We start from the raw sequence: 8652 nt of genomic DNA, 5'->3' as shown, positions 1-8652 counted from the left end.
TGTGTTTCTTAAAACAAATTAAACATCATTTCTGAAAGGTGAAAATTGAAGAAAAGCTCAGCAGGACTCATCACTTCTCAGTAAAGACTAAACAGCATAGTGAACTATTTCTAATGCCTGTTTAAAGGTGTTTTTTTTTAATATGAATATAGATACCTTTAATTAACAAATTCTACTGTTTCATCATGAGTAACTAAAGGCAAATTGCAGCTGTCATAATCAGAAAACAAAAAGTCTTTGTGAAATATCGATCTTTTGTCATTTGTCACTAGCACGCAACATACTATATCTACCATAGCTTTCTGACATTTCAGACCAAAGTACTATTTATATAGGATCTGAGCTCCAATGTCATTTTTTGTACTCCTTCATGTATCAGAAGAAATCAGTCCTGGTACTCTAGCATACAAATCTATGCTATCTTGAAATAAAGAGAAAAAAGGAGGAAAGGAGCTGTCTCTTGGTCCTTGTGCATGTATTGTAAAGAAGAATTTGCAATTTTGTTTCAAGATATTGCCAGTTAGAGGCAACTGGAAGGAAAGTTCAGTAGCTTTCCAAACATTATCTACTTTGTATTTTCTCTTTTAAAGAAATCAACTTTAAATTTTCAATGGAACCAAAAGATATACTGCACACATACTTTAAATGCATATCTTCAGTGTCAGCATCCATTCGCTACTGTCTATACTTTGACATGGATGGTGTTTATTCTCCTTCATTTTTTTCCCAGTTTTAGAATTACAATTAGATTCTTCAAACACCTCATGAGACTGAGAAGAGGAAAATATTACTTGTTGGAGACGTTCCAACTAGACTTGGTTGTAAGGACAAAGGATATCCCTTCTGATGTTCCATATCTCCTTCCTGGCATCTGGTATTTGGTCTGCTGAAAAGGATGGCTGTTTTTTTTTTTCACCTGAATGCTGCTATTCCAAGGCACAATCCATTGGGTACAATTCAGATTAGCATTTTAGTTTTCCAGTAGTTTGAGGGTTGCTTGCCCTACAGATGTAAAGGATGGAGGATGCATGCAAGAATGTAGCCCTTCTTATCTCAGATGATTTGTTAAATTAAAGACTGTTTACTTTCATGCAACTAAGTTCACAAAAGAAAATGTTAAGAAGCAGCTACAGCTCATTTGGAGAAAACGGACAATATTCTTCCCTTTGGCCCAGGATTGTAATCAATTTACATTGATCATGCAACCTACGCTTCACAGATGGAAGCTGCTCTAAAAGCCCCGAAGTCAAAAGAAATTTTCCCACTGACTTTTGTGGCTTTCAATCCAGCTCATATTCTACAGTACAACCTGTATTTCCCCTTCAGATCAATAAGACACCAAACAAAATATTCACTATGTAGTATAATCCATCCTTGCTCCAACTCTGTAGCAGACAAATGGGATGCCCTTTATCAAAGCTTGCAATGAATAAACGAGACTTTCTGCGAGTTTTATATGTACATCAATGTTCATTACTTCTCAATTGATTTTCTAAGGCCTGAAATATTCCTTTACCTGTCTTTACTATATGCCCTTACTTTAGTTTCTTTGACTGTCATTCCTGGCTCTGATTCCAGGCTGAAAATTCCCTGTGTTTTTATGACTACAAGATGAAATAGTGTTATTTGCAGCCTTCACTAAAGAAGGGTACGAAAGGGTATACGAAGGTGAATGCCTTACAACTCATCAGCAATTTATAGGCCTATGAATGAGTTTGCTGAATTGAATATCTGTAGCAACGGGAATTTTCAAATGAATATTACATAATATTCATAGAAAACAAATCTTGAATCCAACCTTAGTTCTTAGTTTCAGAAATCTTTTTATGAATTATGTGCATTGAATCCAAGAATGAAAATGTCAGCACTACATGAACCACATAAGTTATTTAAATTATATTGAAATTTCAAAAGTAAACATTCAGGATTGCCATTTGACACTTTTCAGACCAACATCTAGTTGCAGGAATTATTAATTATTTGTTTTGAAAGACAAACTAGTTCTCACATATTCATCCTTTCCCCTGTTTGTGGAGGCCACAGATGCAACAGGATACTAGTAAAGAAAATGTCAGTTTTCCATATGAAGCATTTAAAACTTTCAAGAAGTGTGCTGCAGCCTGTAGACTCTTTGGTTAGTTAAGACACGACCAAACATGTGGTCCACACAGCCATTCCTGCCACAAGCTGAATTTTCTATAGACATCTTGCAAACTCTCCACACTCCCTTCCTCAAGGTGATGAGAGTTCTCTTAAAGGAACTACATGCAAAACACCAGACTTCTTAGCCAGCTGCTCTGTACCCAGCTTCCAGTTGAATGTGACTAAGCTAAAATTTTTGCAACATGGAGGATCTGGTTTCACAATGACTTGGAGCTTGATGTGTTTTAAGAAGGAATCCTGCTGAAATCTGATGGCCGTGCGTTTTGTGCTCTGTGAGATTTGAGCTGCTGTGATGTCCCAAATGCACAGTGGCATGAGTGCTAAAATCATAGAACCATGGAATCATAGAATCATTAAGGTTGGAAAAGACCTCTAAGACCATCGAGTCCAACCACCAGCCCAGCCTCACGATGCTCACTAACTGTGTCCTTCAGTGCCACATCTCCATGTTTCATGAAAACTTCCAAGGATAGTGACTCCACCACCTCCCTGGGCAGCCTGTGCCAGTGCCTCACCGCTCTTTCTGAGAAGAAATGTTCCGTAATATCCAGACCAAACGTCCCCTGGCACAACTTGAGGCCATTACCTCTCATCCCATTGCTGGTTATGCAGGAGAAGAGGCTGACACACACCTCGCTACAACCTCTTTTCAGGTAATTGTAGAGAGCAATAATGTCTGCCCTTAAATGTGGGCACAGAAGAAGGTGGCTGAACACATGACCACTGCTTGGAGGGAATTGATGTTTTGGAAGCAAATGAAGATTTAAGCTGATCATAACATTACGCACTGTGAAAAAAGGACTAACAAGTAAGATGTTGAAAAGTTGAGCCAAAGCCACTGGGAACAACTGAAGAGACGGGAGATGCTGCTTAAACAGGTTCAAGCAATTGCTGCAGACAATATTGGGGGAGTCTCCTGGGCCTGTTAAGAGGTCAAACTATATCAGAATAACTCATTCTTGCTTCATACTCCCTGATTTGTGCCTTTTGACATTTTCCAAGACTCACCTTAAGAGCAGATACTATTTGGGAGTGGCAGCAGCAGCGAAGTGCTCTCTTCAGTAAGTACATGCAACACAGAAACAGGTTGTGATGACACGATGCATTGACTGCAGCACTGAAGCTGGTACAAGTTCTCCTCTGCCCACTTGCTGGTGTTTATTCCTGGTGCCTCATTGCTGAAATGACCTGATGTGAGGAAGAACACTCCCCATACTCTTCATTTTGTCATGGGTCATATCAGAGGCTCAAATTATCTCACAGTCCTTGGAAAAAATATTGTATTAGAACACTGAAGTTGTGGATATGGGTATGGTGACCAGAAACAAGAAGCCAGAGGGAAGTAAAAGGAAGAAGTGTCCTCCGAAGAAAACCTGTGGAAAAAAAAAAAATTGAGGAAGATGCCCATTTTATATATGGGTATATTTTCTCCTTTAGTCTGCAGGCAATTTTTCTCCCTGGATTCTAACTAATTAATACCTAGTAAATGTCTATATAGGTAGCTAAAGTACTCTTTGGAGCATCAATCCAGGCACAAATCACCCTTTCTTCTTCATCCAACACTGCTCTGCTTAGAGAGCAAATCTCACTTCAGTATTAATTATGAAGCCTTTACTGGAAACTGCATTCTACAGAGAGAATGGAAATTTTAAGGGGCTCTCTTTTGCTGCTGGCTCAGTGCTAACATAGCAGAGTCCTAATCTGGATTGGAATTCTCAGCTACGATGAACACACAAGTAACTACAAAATTTTTTAACTTCAGTAACTACAGTACCCTTATTCTGATAGTTCTCAATCCAAGAATACAAGTCCCAAAGATATCAGAAGAAAATTTAAACACTTCTTTCTACACAGCACTGTACTGAACATAGACTCACACACATACTAAAATACTTTCAGCATTGAATTGCAGCATAATGGTCAACAGTTTCCAGCGGTGTTCTGTGAATCATGTTAGCCATACTGCCAACTGCTAAAAGTGAGAATAAATTAATTTTAATTTTACAGTGTTTGCTTGGTAAGATTTTTCACTATAAGTGTGCTTTTTTTATTTGTGTGGGGTTTTTTTTGTTGTTGGTTTTTTTTTTTTTGGGTGTTATTTTTAAAGTACTTGCTGTTTCAGGTTTTTCTGGCAAATAGTGCTGAACTCATTCAGTCTATTTGCCAGAGTTAAGGTCACTGCAGCTTTAGTTTTACAAAGAACACTATTTTTCTGTTTCTCTGTTAATCTTGGCCTGAAAAGACCACACATAACCCTTCCCAACTGAACAGTTTAGCCTTTGTTCCTTTGTTTGGGTTATACTATTAATCTGCTAGGTCGATAGCAAAAATGTGTGAGCTGCTAGTGTGCCAGATGATTGACAGGCAATTAGCAGCTTCTAGAGAACTGTGCTTTGAATTCCACAGATACATGACTACATAGGGAAGCAGAGACTGCTGATCTGACTTTTTTGTAAACTTTTGCTGCAATAATAAAAATGAGACCTTTAAAAGAATTAATGTAACTATTCTCAAGAGCTTCAGCTGCTAGAGACCAGCAAAATTGAATCAGAAGTTTGGAGAACTCAATTGTATGCAAATAATTAACCTGTAGCTATTCAGATCTCTCAGAAAATAAGGCTTGCAAAGCAGCATAAGTATTTAATTTTTCATTGTGAGCAAGGAAACTTCCTCATGAAAATAAAAATTTGGGAAAAGTTTTTATTGCCAGTTTCTGTGGAAAAGATGAGTACTCTATGAACAAATAATTGTTCATAGGGTATTTTTTAAGGTTCTAATTTTTTTCTCCATGTTCTTAATTTGTTTCTAAGATGGTCATCTACTTTCTCTTGCTGTTCGCTCTAATAGTGTGAATAGCATCCTAGAACGGCCTCCCCGCACTGTCCATTGATACATATTCACACACACATGCACTCCAAAGCACTGTCCACTCAGCAATTTCAATGTTTTTGTGAAGAGGTTGGAACTTGCTCAGCTGCCACCACGATGGCTGGTTGCCCCTTTACCTACTCACATTTTACACATATAAATTTGGATAGAACCAATCAGGGAAAAATCAAAAATTCATTACTTTCTAGCTGTTTTGACAGTGTGAGAACAGTTCGACAAAGTCCTGTGACAGCAGCAGTGCTGGACTGAACACTTCTCTGACATGGAGAGCCCACAAACACACACACGTTTGAGTGTAACTGCACGTAAAAAGGGAGAATTCTGCACAGCCACTTTTCCCACATCTGCTGAAAAGCCATCTTTTGTATAGCCACGGAGAAGCCAAAATCTTGGAGGCTTAGCTTTCGTTAATAGACTCAAGAATTGCAAGCTGCAAATAGCATCAAACCTGATTAATAGAGGGCACTCTTCCAAGATGAAGACTTGAGCTGGGGGCAGTTTGGTTTTGCACCTACAGCTCCCAAGAGAATAGGCCATTTTAAAACCTGAAGCCTAAGCCACCATGCTGTCACACTCCAATGGCTTTAAAAGCAGCCATAAAAACGAGTATGTGAGAATTACAGGAAGTTTGTTGGAAGGTATAATGGCATTGCACTTCAGTCAGGTAGAAGTTGTTTTCAAACAAATGGAGCACAATCTGTTCATACTTAAGTGCCTCAGAACAGCTCTGCCTGTTCCTCTGGTAAGTTGCTGTAAAACAGTCTGCATGATCTTTTATGTAAAAATGCGTTTTACAAAATCAGAATTATTCAGTAGTTTTTCTTTTAATCCAACAGCTGCAAAACTTCTCAAATGTTTCACAGTGAAAATAATTTTCTCCAGATAGAACTTAATTCATTACACAAATCCCCTTTGGCTTCCCCTCAAGCAAATTTTATTGATGCAATCCTGTTAGTTGTTTCCAATTAGGCCTTGGAAATTAGGGATTCTAAGCATTTCCATTAGAAGTTCTTGACATTAGTCTAACCATTTGTTACACATCTTTACAGCAGGCATACTTCTTATTTCAAAAGATGGTAACCAACAGATCCTGAAATAAATGTTTCTTTTCTTGTAGATTAAAGAGAAGAAATGGGAATGGATAATAAAAAAAGTCTGAGTAGGAAAGAAGGAGCATATTTTTCAGTTGCTATTCATTTCACTTTTTCTCCGACATTTTCATTTCTGAGCTATCTGCTGAAAAACATCAGCCCCAGTCCTATTATTCCAAGCTAAGTGTAATGTTCATCATTGCTTTCCTATTCTCTTACCTTCCAAGAGGCTCAGAAGAAATTATTCGAAAAAGTTAAAGCGTTACAACTTGAATACATTTAGGTACTTTAAAAAATGCTAATATTGTAAAACTCCTAATAAAAAGCCAAACATTACTTGTTCTCGATTAAAGGAATTAAGATAATGGCTCTGGTTTCATCTCCTGAGATAGCTCTTATAACAGAAGCCTGCAGCTGGAGGTGAGTATTTAGAGCCACAGAAGCTCTGAGTCACTCAGAAAATATTCCTCTTATTTAGGAAGGCATTTACGAATCCATTCATCGCTGTTATATACCAACGCTTCCCTGCTACCACAGAAATTCTTTTGTACTCTGTTGCATCATTATGATTTATCTCAGGTACAGAGTTTCATATTCACCAAGGGATGAAGCCGTCGTTGCATCTAATACTGAACTGTGGCATGACTGGGGACTACCCCAAATCCCAGTGTGCCCACACAGATTAAGTTTCATTTTACTGTGGGCAACATCTCCCTTCAGGACAGGGTTTTAGTTACCATAGGATTGTAAAGCTTGGAAAAGCCCGCTAAGATCATCTAGTCCAACAACTAACACATCACCACCATGCCCACTGACCACGTCCCTCTGTGCCACAGCACAGCGGTGATCAGAAGATACCGCGGTGGCCAAAGGCAGCTCCAAACATGCTATGCAGTCCAACACCTCTCAGGGAGCCAACAGTAATTGAACTGATCTTTTGGGAGTCCTGTCACATTTTTCGCCCTTGGCTCTGGGTCTGTTTCTTCTGCAGACAGGAAGATCATTTCCTTCTCCAGGGTTTCTCTCATCCTAGAATGGGATAGGGGGCTCCCTCTCTCCCTTTCTTGCAGAAAAAGATTAGCTCCCATTCAGAGCACAAAATGTAAACATGGTGCTGCCCTGTTACACAGCCTGTTCAGTGTGCCAACACATACGGTAGGTGCCACTAAAGTAACCATGCTCACACACACAAAACAGTTCTTGTCTGTCCCAGTACCCACACTTGAAGTGTTTCAGCCACATCACTCTTCAGCGTCTTCAACTGAAAGGTGCTGAATGTTTATGCTCTCTCATGGGGCAGGCTGCAGGGCAGTCACGCAGCGTCTGCATGAGTGGTACATTCAGGAATCAAACCCACTCTTGAAATGCAAAATCATCCTTCATCTGTGCCAGGATATGCTGCTTCCACCAAGGTAAATCCATCATGGTGAGAGCATTAATTGTACAAAAGAAAATCATGAAACTTAGCTCTCCTGTAGGACGTAATGCTTGTCATATCACATTCCATACACACATCAGGCTTTTTTGGATACTTGAATGATTCAAAGCCCTCTTTGAAGCTACTGTATTTGAAAAGCTAGAGCACTTTTCATCAAGAGCGCCAGAAAGTCATTAAGACAGTAGAACAATCTTTTATATCTCCCAAATCCCATCACTTCCACACACTTAACACACAAACATCTCCTTGGGAAGTACTCCTTAAAGCCACAGAAATAAATAAGACATACAACCCATAGGCAAACACCAAAACCAACAACTTAAAATGAGATTTTCACAATGTTCCAAAGAGTTTTAAGTTTATTTATATCCATAAATCAAGAAAACGTTATTTGAGTATAGCAACACCCACTGAGCAACACCCATGGGGCACTTACATTACTTTCCCTGCTTTTGCCTCAGTTTGTACGCTGGAGTTTTCAGCATCGCTTACTCGTGTTCAAGCTGCATTTTGGTAGGAACAAACTTGGGCTCATACAAGATAGCCCACAAATTTTCTTTTGCTTGTAGCATGCCATACATCCAGCCACACTTCATCCAGTTCAGTGACACAGCACAGGTCTACTTTTATGGCAGATACCAAACATATAGCAAGACACAGGCCAAGACTGCAAAGTAAGCTGGGACAACTTTAGTAGACCAAGGGCAACCAGTTCAGTGACCTTATCATTAAGTGCATTTGGAAAGACAGGATTAACATCAGGTACCTTCACATTGTACTTCGTTTCTTGCCCTGGTAAACCAGTGTGCTCCTCTGATCTTTCCTCAACGTGTAGGTATGCAGATGACCTTGACTTTGGGCTCCAAGCACCAGTCAAACCATTGAAAAAAATGCCCCCTTAAAGCCACAGTCACTAACATGATAATTTAACGCAGATTTTAAGAAATACACCTTCACCTCTGGTCTGCTCACTCACTCTCCAGTGGCTGCGTGTTCCTGTTCTCTGTCAGCTTCCTCCCTTATTGTACTTGCATTTCAGAAGGAAACAAGCCTTCAAACAACCCCATCCTC

The sequence above is a fragment of the Numida meleagris genome, chromosome 1 (genome assembly GCF_002078875.1).
Source record: "Numida meleagris isolate 19003 breed g44 Domestic line chromosome 1, NumMel1.0, whole genome shotgun sequence".
Lineage (NCBI taxonomy): Eukaryota > Metazoa > Chordata > Aves > Galliformes > Numididae > Numida > Numida meleagris.
This window is presented reverse-complemented; position numbering follows the sequence as displayed.